The 13,881-nt window shown below is 43.0% G+C and overlaps 1 protein-coding gene across 6 annotated transcripts in view; it reads right to left on the reverse strand.

Moving 5' to 3' along the window:
• Positions 1–13,881, reverse strand: part of SPATS1 (spermatogenesis associated serine rich 1) — a 48,881-nt gene that overhangs the window by 34,857 nt on the left and 143 nt on the right. Inside the window, exons 1-2 of one of the 6 annotated variants that reach the window (XM_082412525.1) lie at positions 10,045–13,872; positions 2,007–2,132 (exon numbers count right to left, since the gene is read on the reverse strand). The exons of 3 other annotated variants lie outside the window; for them this stretch is intronic. The gene's annotated coding sequence lies outside the window, so the exon portion shown is untranslated. Of the gene's footprint in view, positions 1–2,006; positions 2,133–10,044; positions 13,873–13,881 lie in introns of those variants that run through there. 2 more of the 6 variants (XM_082412524.1, XM_082412528.1) reach the window with 2 other exon arrangements.

Genomic DNA, 13,881 nt, shown 5'->3' on the forward strand with positions numbered 1-13,881 from the left:
ACTTTTTATATCCATGTGCTCATCTGTCTGTGTTCCTGCACCCCCCAACCCCCAACCCTGACTGTCAGCTCCCTGAGGACAAGGACTCTATTGGCCTTGCCTGGCATGAAGTAGCTGTTCCATAAATATTTGTGGAACTGAACTGAATTTACATATTCTCCTTATCACATCAACCAAGTAGAGTATGCTCTTTTTTTGCCAGCATTTCGAAAGTTTCTGGGGATGTTTCCAAATAATTAAAGTTGCTCCCATTAGGCCTCAAGACTTGTTATCGTAACACTTTCTAAAATGCTTTGAATATTTCCTTGACTTGTTAACAAAATACAGCAAACGTAACATAACCTTTCCTTGATTCCCTGGGTGTATCCATCGGCTTGTGAGTTTGGCTGCTCTAAGAGAGATTTAAAACAGCTTCAACAAGAGAGCTAGTTTCTCTCGCATGTAACAATGCAGGAATGAACAGTCCAGGGCACCCGTGGTGACTCCACAGAGTTGGAGACCCAAGCTCTTTACATCTTTTGCTATAATCCCTGGGTGTTTCCCTGTCCCCTGAGACCGCATCCCAGCCCATGGAGAGGAAAGGCAGAAGGGCAGAGCTTGTATGACCTGGTACATCTCACGTCTGCTCCTGGTCCAAGGGCTACACAGCCACACCTAGCAGGATAAGATCCAGCAGCATGGTCCATGGAATAGCTAAGGGTTCTATTACTAAGATAGAGAAGGGGAAATTGAATATCAGGGACAGCTTAGAGTGTCTGCCACAGTCTTATTTATAAATTGAATCATGCTACTCTACTGTGTTTGGTGGTTCCTGCAAGGACAGTTGAAATGTACAGGACTGCCTCCTAGTAAGGACCAGACCGCTTGAGGTTACTGGTTCTCTGTCCCTCAGTCACCACCAGCCCACCAGTCTGCCTCCTGAGATTATGCACGTGCTTGCTTCTAGTGGCCCCACTCCCTAATCTGCCGAGAATTAGAAAACCAAATATCAGAGCTTTTTAGAATTATATGTGCTAAACACACCCACACACACACTCAGATGGGAGGTGAGTACAGGTGGTTAATAAGCTAGGCCCTGGAGCCTGGTTGCATGGGTTCAAATTCCTGCTCTACCACTCACTGTCTGTGTGACCTTAACCAAGTCACTTAACCTCTCTCAGTTTCTTCATCTGTAAAATGGGAATACTAATAGTTACTTATTTCGCTGGGTTGTTATGAGGATTAAATAAGTTACTACACAGAAAGCATGTTACCTGGCATACAGTAAATGCCCAGTAAGGGAGAGCTACCATTATTAATATAAAATAAGTTACTGATTCCACAGACCAAGTGAGTGTGGCAAAGGCCCTCCTTTGAATTGAGCCTTTTGAGCTTTATGGCAGCACCTTCACTGCTCAGAGGCTCTGTTCCCTCACTCCCAGGCTCCGGCCTGTGTCCCAGATGGCTAAAGCCGCTGGAAGCCAGAGGACCAGAGAAATGGAGTGTCAATGTGAATTGGAATCAGCTTGAATTTTGATATGTTTTATCTCACTCACATCCTGCATGCATTTTTAATGGCGTCTCAAAGACGAGGGCAGTAAGCTGATAGCAAGTGCAAATTGCATTAATGTTGGGATTCCTAATTCTGTGTTTACTTTTCCACTCTCCAGACATCCTTACAGACAGACAGTGGCCCCATTTCAGGAAGGGATAATGGAAATCTGTGTTAATTTATTAAATACTTATTGCGGAAAGGGCTTCTCATCATATGTCTCTAGACCAAAGCCAGAGTGACTATCTCCATCCCTAAAAGCCCAAACGACAAGAAAGAAGGAAGCCGCAGGGAATTCGGATGCTCTCACGAGTAAGCTGATTTGATTCCCAGGAGGCACAGCCATCACAGGATGCCGGCCTTTGCAGCATGTGTTCTAGAAGCCAACACACTTCTGCATCTCCAAATCGCACATATAGGCAGGGGTCTGCCCCTATACCTTTGCGAAAGGGGAAGGGGGTGATGACAAACTTACCTGTAGAATACACGCACAAAATACCAAACAAAGCAAAGAGGGGAGTTTCCTGGTGATCTAGTGTCTAGGACTCCATGCTTTCACTGCCGAGGCCTCTGTTCAATCCCTGGTCGGGGAACTGAGATGCTGCAAGCCACGTGGTGCGGCCAAAATAAAAAAATAAAAATAAAAATAAATAAAAAAGCAAAGAGAAGTAAAACCAATATCAAAATAATGCACCTTGATGGCAGAGCCATGTGCAGAATACTTAGTAAGACACAGAGTCCCTGATTCTCACAGTGTAGTGCTGGTCTTTGTAACTGAAATTCTGATTAATCAGGGAATGTCAAAGCCTTAACATTTCCCATTTTGATGTGTTCCAAGGCACTGGAGAGCACTGTCTCATGTTATCCTATTTCCTCTCTTTTTACATTTTATTTATTCATTTTTCAATAGGAAATGCATTTACATAGCTTGCAAAATCAAAAACTCTAAAAAAGTATACAAGGAAAGCCTCCCTCCCACTGCATCCCTGGTTGGGACAGACCCCACCTCCACCCACTCCTGGCAGAAACCACTATTCTTCCTTACGTATATCCCTTCCAGAGCACTACAAGAAAATATGGATGTGTGGTTTTTTTCCATCCTTTGTACACAGTAGTAGCATACAATCACACTATTCTTTTCACTTTTGGAGATCTTTTCATAGCATTACATACAGAATTTCTTTAGTCCAGACTCTCTCAAGGAAGGAAAAAACACTCCACAGGAACCACTGACCTTGGTCAACTCTAATAGGAGAATGGATTCTTTTTCTTTTTAATTGAAGGATAGTTGACTTACAATATTGTGTTAGTTTCAGGTATACAGCAAAGTGCTTCTGTTATACATATATTTTTTCAGATTATTTTCCATTATAGATTATTACAAGATATTGAATAGAGTTCCCTGTGCTATACAATAAATCCTTGTTGCTTATCTATTTTAGGTATAGTAGTTTGTTAATCCCATACTCCTAATTTATTCCTCCCCCCCTTTCCCCTTTGGTAACCATAAGTTTGTTTTCTATGTCTATGAGTCTGTTTCTGTTTTGTATATAGACTAATTTGTATTATTTTTTTGGATTCCACATATAAGTGGTATCATATAATACTTGTCTTTCTCTGTCTGACTTACTTCACCAAGTATAGTATTCTCTAGGTCCATCCATGTTGCTGCAAATGGCAATGTTTCATTCTTTTTTATGGCTGAGTAATATTCCATTGTCTACATACCACATCTTCTAAAAGACAAAAACTCTAATTCAAAAAGATACATGCACCCCAATGTTCATAGCAGCAGTATTTACAATAGCCAAGACATGGAAGCAACCCAAGTGCCCATCAACAGATGATTGGCTTGAGAATGGATTCTTAATTGTGCAGCCCCTGGGAAAGCTACCCAGACACTTCCCCCAGTGAGCACTGTTGGCTAGTCAAGCGCACTGCCAAGCCACAGGGCTGGGCTCCTTGACACACTCTCCATATGTCTTACCTGCCCTTCCCTCCCCTCACAGCACCAAAGCATCTCAGGCCCACGACACAACCCCATCACTCACAACCACGCTTAAATGAAACTACTTAATCTTCAGCTTTTTTACAATACACATGCTCTTCTTCTAAAATTAGAAAAATGTGTAATAAATACTACTTTTAAAAAGATCAGTATCTAAGTGATGGTGCTCTGTTATACATGGTCTGCAAGTTTTGAGTCCTTTTCCCCACTGTCTAAAATGAATACCTCTAAATTCATCCTATTTCTGATGCATTTCACAGCCAGTTGCAAATATCAGAACGCTTTACCCCTAAACAGTTCAGCATGCATATCATCAACTAGATTCAATCTTGCTTTAGTTTTTTAAAAATTATATACCATAAAATGTTTTTAATTGAAGTATAGTTGATTTACAATGTTGTGTCAATTTCTGCTATACAGCAAGGTGATTCAATTATACATATATATACTCTTTTTCATATTCTTTTCCATTATGGTTTATTATAGGATATTGAATATAGTTCCCTGTGCTATACAGTAGGACCTTGTTGTTTATCCATTCTACATATACTAGTTTGCATCTGCTAATCCCAAACTCCCAATCTATCCCTCCCCCACTCCCCTCCCCCTTGGCAACCACAAGTCTGTTTTCTATGTCTGTGAGTCTGTTTCTGTTCACCATGAAAAGTTTTGACATGAGTTTTGACAAACACCCACAATACCTCGGTTAGCCAAGGTAGTGATGTTGTACACTTTTCTATCTGCCAATAAGGTAAAGAATGCTCTGCTGGGGGCTGCAGCTGAGATAATGAGAGAAGATCCCATCAGATTCAACATTAGTAGTAAGTAGAGTCTTGCTTTAGCTGAAACCAAAAATGCATTTGTAGGAACAGAGTGCACAGAAAAATGCCACTCTCCAAGGTATCAAAAATGGTTCCAGGACTTCCCTGGTGGCACAGTGGTTAAGAATCCGCCTGCCAGTGCCGGGGACACGGGTTCAAGCCCTGGTCCGGGAAGATCCCACATGCCGCAGAGCAACTAAGCCCGTGCACCACAACTACTGGCCTGCGCTCTAGAGCCCGCGAGTCACAACTGCTGAGCCCACTTGCCACAACTCCTGAAGCCCACGTGCCTAGAGCCTGTGGTCTGTAATAAGAGAAGCCACCGCAATGAGAAGCCCGCACACCGCAACAAAGAGTAGCCCCTGCTTGACGCAACTAGAGAAAAGCCTGCGTGCAGCAACAAAGACCCAATGCAGCCAAATCAATCAATCAATAAATAAATTTATTTTAAAAATTAAAAAATAAAATGAAGGGGAAGGAGGAGGAAGCATTCTTTAAAAAAAAAAAAAAAAAAGGTTCCATGTACCAGCTGGGAAGGGTAAGTGAGAGGCATGAAAAACTCATAGGATTAAAATCCAAACAGAACCCATAGAGATCAGAAATCCTGAAAAGGGTCTGACTTAAATAGTCTGGCGTACTTAACAGGTTATTTATCTCTACCATCACGTTTTCTACTTTCTTAGCACCTCCTGCCCCCAACCACAGGTTATTTTATGTACCTCTGACTCTTGCTACAGGTGGCATGCAAAGGTGTGGTTAAGAAGTCATGGAAGGACCTCCCTGGTGGAGCAGTGGTTAAGAATCCGCCTGCCAAGGCAGGGGACATGGGTTCGAGCCCTGGTCCAGGAAGATCCCACATGCCACGGAGCAACTAAGCCTGTGCACCACAACTACTGACCCCGTGTGCCACAACTACTGAAGCCCGCGCGCCTAGAGCCCGTGCTCCGCAACAAGAGAAGCCACCACGATGAGAAGCCCGCGCACCGCAACGAAGAGTAGCCCCCGCTCACCGCAACTAGAGAAAGCCCACGCGCAGCAACGAGAACCCAACGCAGCCAAAAATAAATAAATTAATTAATTAAAAGAAAAAAAGAAAAAAAAAATGTTCAATTTGGTGGCATTTAGTACATTCACAATGTTGTGCAACCATCACCTCTGTCTACTTCTAAAACATTTCCATCATCCCAAAATAAAACTCCATACTCATTAAGCAGTCACTACCTATTCTCCCCTCCCTCAGTGCCTGGCTACTGCCAATCTACACTACCTCTATGGATTGACCTATTCTGGACATTGTATATAAATGGAATCATACAACATGTGGCCTTTTGGTTTAGCTTCTTTCAGTTAACAGAATGTTTTCGAGGTTCATCCACATTGTAGCATGTATCAGTACTTCATTCATTTTTAAGCCTGAGTAATATTCCATTGGATGTATATACCACATTTTGTTTTTCCATTCTTCTGTTGATGGACATTTGGGTTGTTTTCACTTTTTGGCTATTGTGAATAGTGCTTCTCATTGCATTATTTTTGAGTGTTTGCTCTACAGCAGCTATTTTCAAGTGTTTTGGTTTCAGGACCCCTTTACACTCCTAAAAAGTATTGAAGACCCCCCCAAAGAGGGGTCTTTTATGTGGGAGATATAGATAGATAAAATTAAACTAAAAATTTTATTTATTTTTAATTAAAATAAACATGAAAACCATTACATGTTTGCATAAACAACATATTTTTATGAAAAATTTATTTTCAAAACTATATTGAGAAGAGAGGCAATGTTTTACATTTTTGCAACTCTTTAACGGCTGGCTTAATAAAAGACAGATGGATGTTCAAATCTACTTCTGTGTTCAATCTGCTGTGGTATGTTGTTTGGGTTGGCATATATGAAGAAAATACACCTTACAAACATACGTAGTTGGGAAAAAGAGGACCTTGCAGACCTCCTGAATGTGTTTTGGGGACCCCCAAAGTCTTTGTACCACACTTTAAGAATCACTACTCTAGGCATTATGACATATATCCTTAACTTTCCAGAGTCTACCTAGAGTAAATATTATACCACCTCATGTAAAATATAAGAACTTTGCAACTGTAAAATTCTTAGTCATATATATTACATAACATAAAGGACAGGAGCAATTAAAAAAAACTATACAATTGCAAAATTCCTTTGCTTTAAACAGTTAAACGTGTTTTAAATAAACTGAGGGAAAAAGATATTTATTCACAGTCACCATCCCCAGTGTTCTCCATTCACCTAAAGACTCGACTTTCCGTCTGGTAGTACAGCCCTTGAGCCTGAAGAATTTCCTTGTGGTGCAGTTGGCTGACAATAAACTCTCTTAGTTTTTTGTTTTTGTTTTTGTTTTGTTTGTTTGTTTTTTGGCCCCGACGCACGGCTTGCAGGATCTTAGTTCTCCGACCAAGGATCAAACCCAAGCCCGGCAGTGAAATGGTCAAGTCCTAACAACTGGACATCCAGGGAATTCCCGCACTCTCATTTTTGTCTTTATCCTTAAAAGATATCATCTGGGCTTTCCTGGTGGCGCAGTGGTTGAGAGTCTGCTTGCCAATGCAGGGGACACAGGTTCGAGCCCTGGTCTGGGAAGATCCCACATGCCACGGAGCAACTGGGTCCGTGAGCCACAACTACTGAGCCTGCGCGTCTGGAGCCTGTGCTCCACAACAAGAGAGGCCGCGATAGTGAGAGGCCCGCGCACCGCGATGAAGAGTGGCCCCCGCTTGCCGCAACTAGAGAAAGCCCTCACACAGAAACGAAGACCCAACACAGCCAAAAATAAAAAATAAATAAATAATTTTTTTTTAAAAAAGATATTCATCTGAAGTAAAGCATTGTTCCATCAAAAACAAAAAACAAAAAACAAAAACAAAAGGGCCTCCCTGGTGGCGCAGTGGTTAATAATCCTCCTGCCAATGCAGGGGACATGGGTTCGAGCCCTGGTCCAGGAAGATCCCACATGCCGCAGAGCAACTAAGCCCGTGCACCACAACTACTGAGCCTGTGCTCTACAGCCCGCAAGCCACAACTACTGAGCCTGCACGCCACAACTAGTGAAGCCTGCGCACCTAGAGCCCATGCTCCGCAACAAGAGAAGCCACCGCAATGAGATGCCTGCACATCACAATGAAGAGTAGCCCCCCGCTCGCTGCAACTAGAGAAAGCCCGCGCGCAGCAACAAAGACCCAACACAGTCAAAATAAATAAAATAAATTTTTTTTAAAAAGTAAACACAACAGGAAAAAAAAAAAGATATTTATGCTGGATATGGCATTCTGGGTTGATAGGTTTTTTCTTTCAGCACTTTAAAGATGACTTTCCAGTGTCTTCTGGCCTCTATTGTGACTATCTCTTTAACATAATTTTTAAATGTTATAGGCTAACACTCTCTTGTCTCTTTCTCCACCTTAAACAACAAAGCTTCCGAAGGAGGGAGGGTGGGAGGAGCCATATATACATACATATATTTATCATTATGTTTTTGCTTAAGGTTTGAGCTTTAAGATTTGAGCCATGATACTAACTAAGGCTGTTAGATGAGATGAGGGCCTGTATGGATAGCGCTTAGCATTCAAATATGGGCCAAGGTTCAGGACTTCAAACATTTCCCTGCAAACACCCTTACTCATGCCTGCCCCCCTCCCTCCATCACACTCAGATGGCAGCACTGCAGCCCTAATTACACCCGATAATCCATCTGCTCTGTGCTTGCACCTGAGCAGCTAAGCATGGATGGAGAAAATCCCATTGTGCTGATCAGTCTCAGTCTAAATCGAAGACCTCAAATCTTAAATGAGCAGCCAATGCTCCCAGCTAATCCTACCGCACTTCCCTAGTAAATCTTCTCTCTTTCAAGACAGCAATTTCACCTCTTCACCTCACTGCATATTCATTAAGGAAACAGATGCTTGAAGGTGAGTCCTCCTTGCCTTCCCAGCCCTAGATCCACTGACCTATTGCATTTGCATCCAGATCTCCTCCTCTTATTGTAATGGAAGGAGTGTCCTTGTTTGTGGCTGCAGACTATCCCTCCACTTTGTACTGAATTTTTCAATCCCTTCAAGTACTTAAAAACTTGGCTACTGAAATGATCCTCTCATTCTCTTGCTTTGTCAGTTTCTTCTCCATACTGGATCATACCCATCTGCATACAAACAAGACTTAATGTTGCAGTTCTTAAAATAATATGCTGGGGACTTCCCTGGTGGTCTAGTGAGTAAGACTCTGTGCTGCCAATGCAGGGGGCCCGGGTTCGTTCCCTCGTCGGGGAACTAGATCTCACATGCATGTTGCAACTAAGAGTTCACAGCTAAGAGTCCACATGCCGCAACTAAGAAGTCCTCATGCCGCAACTAAGAAGCTTGCATGCCGCAACTAAGACCCGGCACAGCCTCAAAAAACAAACATGCTCCCTAGAGCCCATAGCCCCTTCCAGACTCTTTTTTTTTTTCTGCTTCTGTTTTTCTGCAAAATCCCCCCAAAGTTGTCTCTATTTCCTGTCTCCACCTTCTCACCTCCCCTTCTCACTCCAGTTGGGCTTTCCGTCCAACCATCCCACTGAAACTTCTCCCACTTTGCCCAATCCATTCATTAGGTCTCTGCTCTTATCTTGTTCAGCCCTCAGCAGCACTTGATACAGCTACTCCCTCCTACCTGAACATCATCTTCTCTTCCAGTTTTCCTCCTGACCCTCATGGCTTTCTCAGGCTTCCCTGCAGGGGTCTCCTCTTCCAGCTCCCCAGAATACAGGCCAGGACATGACTCTCCTCTCTTCTCCTCCATCCTGCTCTTCCACTAGGTGCTCTCATCCAGGACCACCAATGTACCAGTGACTCCCAAATCTATAGCTATAACCCTGATCTTGCTTCTGCACTCCTGACTTTTATATCCAACACTGAGTGACATCTCCACTTGGATGTCTAAACTTAATGTGTCCAAAACAAACTCTTGATTTCCCTTCCACGGACCTGCTTCCCCAGGCTTTCTGAGGTCAGTGAATGGAAACACCACCTACCTAGTTTCAGGTCAGAACTTAGAAATTGGTCTTTTCTCTTTCCCTGCATCCTATCCATCAGCTACATACATATATATATGCATGTATGTGTGTATGTATGTATATATATATATATAAATGGTAGCTCTATCTCCACATATAGCCTGAATCCAACCACTTCTTGTCTCCACTGCTGCAGTCCTATCACTTCTTTCTTGGAAAACAACATCCTAATATGCATTCCTGCTTCCCCTCTTGTCCCCGTAGTTCATTCTCTCCCAGGGGAAAGATCTTTCAAAAGCGTAAATCAGATCATGTTGCTCCCTTACTTAAAACCCTCTAATGGAACATTTTATCTGTAAATATATATTCTCCCTGCCTGTGTCCTCTATAAAAACCTAGAAACAATGATTAAACCAGTAGCAATGAGCATCCCCAGCACCCAGTTTGCAGTTCTGAACTATGGTTTCCCACTAAAAGTAACCAGGATTTTTGGAAATGGCTGATTCCAAGTCTGGGGTAAGAAATGTCTGGGGTTGGCAAACTTTTTTCAAAGGGCCAGACAGTATTTTAGATTTTGCAGGCCAAGAAGCAAAATCAAGGATATTATGTAGGTACTTATATAACCATTTAAATGTAACCATTTAAAAATGCATAAGGACAAACCCAAGCATTGCGACCCTCGAAGGTCCACTAATCCTTGAATTTCCGATCCCAGGAGGCTCCGACCCTTCCAGCCCCGCCATTTGCTCTCCCAGCTCTAGCTGGGTTCCCGAGAGCGCCGGGCGCCGCTCCCCTCCCCCGCCACTGGTCCTCACCACCTTCGCGTCTCTTAGCAACAGGCCGACGCAACCTCCACCCTCCCTAGACTCCGGGTGGGGAGGAGGGCAGCGAGCACGCATGCGCCCAAGGAGCTCCCGGCTCCACCCACCGTCTCCGGGAGAAAGAGGAGACCACTGGAGCACCGAAGCCCACGGGCCTGGTCCCAAGCCAAAGTCTGTGTCCACACTCTTCCCACAATTCCTCTACCACACCCTTGGTCTGGTAGAGGAGAGGCAGCAACAGCACCACCATGTAGCCTGGTAGAAATACAGAATTTCAACCTCACCCAGACCTACTGAATCAATGTCTGCATTTTTAAAAAGATCCCGGGAGATTCCTATGCATATTAACGTTTGACAAGCGTTGCTTTCACAATAAAGCATTGCTTTATTTATGGCAAAGCCATAAATAAATACATCGGGAGGCTTCCCTGGCGGCAGAGTGGTTAAGAATCTGCCTGCCAATTCAGGGGACATCCCTGAAGCCGATCCCTGGTCTGGGAAGATCCCACATGCCGTGGAGCAACTAAGCCCGTGTGCCACAACTACTGAGCCCGTGTGCCACAACTACCGAAACCCGCGCACCTAGAGCCCGTGCACCACAACAAAGAGTACCCCCGACAACTAGGGAGAAGCCCGCGCACAGCAATGAAGACCCAAAGTAGCCAAAAATAAATTTATTAAAAAATTAATACTAAATACATCAAAATAGGAACACCTCTTGTAGGTTGAACTTTTAACCTAGACCCTAAAAAACAGCCTTTACGATTTACAAGCAGAAGTTCCCACAGCCGAGTTCCTTATGCTTAGCAAGGGTGAAAATCCCCTCGTGTCTCCTCTGACCATCCGTCCAGGATGGAATGCATCACTGACCTCAGGTTCCTGCTCTCAAAGTCAATGGGGAAATCAGGAAGGCCAATTTCCATTCCCAGTGTAAAGGCATTACTTCTTATGAATAAGGTGGAAAGAGAAGGCTCAAAGAATGGGCTCCTTGGACTTGCCGAGATAAGTAAGTCAGACAGCAATATAAGGGCAATTCCAGCCCCAGGGAAGGCAGTACCCAAACCCTGCTGAACAGCTCCCAGGAGACAGACCCCATTTCCATTTTAAACCCCCAAACGAAATTTCTATGATTATTAAGACATATGAGAACTCCTAAGAGAAGTTCTGAGGTCAGTAACTTCCCACTCTGGTGAGTTGTCTCCATATTCATCTATCTTGGGAAACTGCAGAACTTAAATTTAACTTCCTCATCAGATGACAGTGGCAAATCAGAATAAGCACATCCCAATCCTAGAAGAACCACTTTGCTTCACTGGGGAATATCAAAAAGAAGAGACTGACTCACCAGAGGACACCACATTCCAAAAAAAAAATCATTTTTAATGGCAAGGACAAAATAACAAGATGGGGGGTGAAAAAACGTTCTTCAAACAGAAAACAACCCAAAATACCCATTTCTAAAAATCCATGATACATACTACAACATGGATAAGCCTTGAAAACATTATGCTAAGTGAAAGGAGCCAGTCACATAGGACCATATATTGTATGATTCAATTTATATGAAATGTTCAGAATAGGCAAATCTTTAGAGATAGAAAGTAATTAGTGATTGCCTAGGGCTGGGAGGGATTCGGGAATTGGGGGTTAATAGCTAAAGGGTATGGGGTTTCTTTTGGAGGTGATGAAAATGATCTCAATTTTCTAAAAGTTAGATAACAACTCTGTGAATGTACTAAAAGCCATTTGAATTGTGCACTTTAAGTGGGTGAATTGTATGGTATGTGAATCATATTTCATTAAAGCTGTTTGGAAAAAAAAAATCCATGGCTCCACTCTAGATCCACAATAGTCTAAAAACATGGAGTTCCTACTATAATGCAAAGACTTTCTGGGCAAAATCTGAAGGGGAAAAAAAAAAGGTGACGTCAGTACTGGGTAGAGGCCCTTACTAGATTTCTCTAGCAAAACACTCCCATCTCAATTTGGGGAAGAATTCCACAGTCTTGTCTCAAGATCATGAATCTCACAGAAATCCCCATCTGGCTTTAGGTTCCTCTTCCAAAAATACTGGAAAAACCAACAGGCAAAACACACTTTCAAAACAACACCTTTAATCTACGTGGGCAAGGGAAGAAACAGAGGATCACAGGATAGATGCCATGGGTTCTGTCAGAATACAAACTCGAAAATTCATTATCACTATAGAAACTCAAGTCCAAAAAAAGACTACACATTTCCCAAGGAAACTGTCTTCAAAGTCCCTGAAAAACATAACTCACAAAGAATGGTGGCCAAGAGTTCAGCTGGATGGCTGAAGCCTTAGAGGTGATCACACTGACCTCAGCTCTGCTGCCCCTATTGGGCTTTAACCTTATCAAATTCTCTTCTCTATCTGCTTAATTTCCCACACCAAGAGCAGAGGGTATCAAGAGAAGCCCGTGAAGAATCTGGCTCCACCCACAAACGCTTGTGTTGGCCTCATGGTCACAGCTGTTACCATGGAGAGTAAGACAGAAAGGGAGGTGGAACAGGTATCTCTCTTACCCTAAAGCAAAACACACAAAACCCTAGGGCATTGGGAGGCTGAGAGAGAGAGAGAGAAATCTCTTCAGCTATCATCCAACAGCTTCGACCTGCCCTGACGACCTGGAGTCTCTCTAATCCCCAGGCACATTAAAAGACTAAATGTTATTAAGCAATTAATAATGGAACAGATGCTGCTTGGCTTCTGTGTCTCCACTAAACTCCTGCTCCAAAGGGCCTGCTTCACTCCCTAAGAACAAAATGGCCATTTCCAATGCCAAGGGCAAAAAGAACCCAGAAGTACCCAGCACACTGTCTGGCACATAGTAGGTATCAATAAATATTAGTTGAATGACTCTTGAATGAATGCTGATATCACCTCCCTTGGCCATCTCTGCCTTCTTCCCTCAGCCTGGAAACACACACACACACACACACACACATACATACACCACACAGAGTTGAATCCACACCTTTTCACTGCAACTGTATTTGTAAACTTGCAAAATTAATAAACATAATTGGATAAACAACAAGGTCCTACTGTATAGCACAGGGAACTATATTCAGTATCCTGTGATAAACCATAATGGAAAAGAATATGAAAAAGAATGTATACATATGTATAACTGAGTCACTTTGCTATACAGCAGTAATTAACACAACACTGTAATTCAACTATACTTCAATAAAAAATAAAGAAAAATAAAAGTAACATGTAAATGAAAAAATTAAACATAATTATCACTGCTATAATATAGATTTCTGGAGGGCAGGGACTTTTGTCAATTTTTTTTTTTTTTTTTCTCTCTGTGCCTTGTGGCTTGCGGGATCTTAAGTTTCCCCACCAGGGATCCAACCCACCCCAGCAGTGAAAGCTCCAGAATCCTAACCACTGGACCACCAGGGAATTCCCTGTCAGTTTTGTTACTAATGTACCTTAAGCGCCTAAAATAATGCCTGGCACACAGTAGCCTCTCAATGAATATTTGTTGAATGCCAAATGAATTAAGGGCCTACTGTGTTCCAGGCCGCTTGTGTTAGATGGACTCTGGCAGGCGCCTCCTTCCCAATCACCTCCACCCGGAGGCAGAAACTGCTTTGACTCCTCCTGTCGCCACGGGTCGCTGTAGGAAACGCCTGGCCTCCTCAA

This window comes from Balaenoptera physalus (assembly GCF_965194825.1).
Source record: "Balaenoptera physalus genome assembly, chromosome: 11".
In the NCBI taxonomy this organism is placed as follows: Eukaryota; Metazoa; Chordata; class Mammalia; order Artiodactyla; family Balaenopteridae; genus Balaenoptera; species Balaenoptera physalus.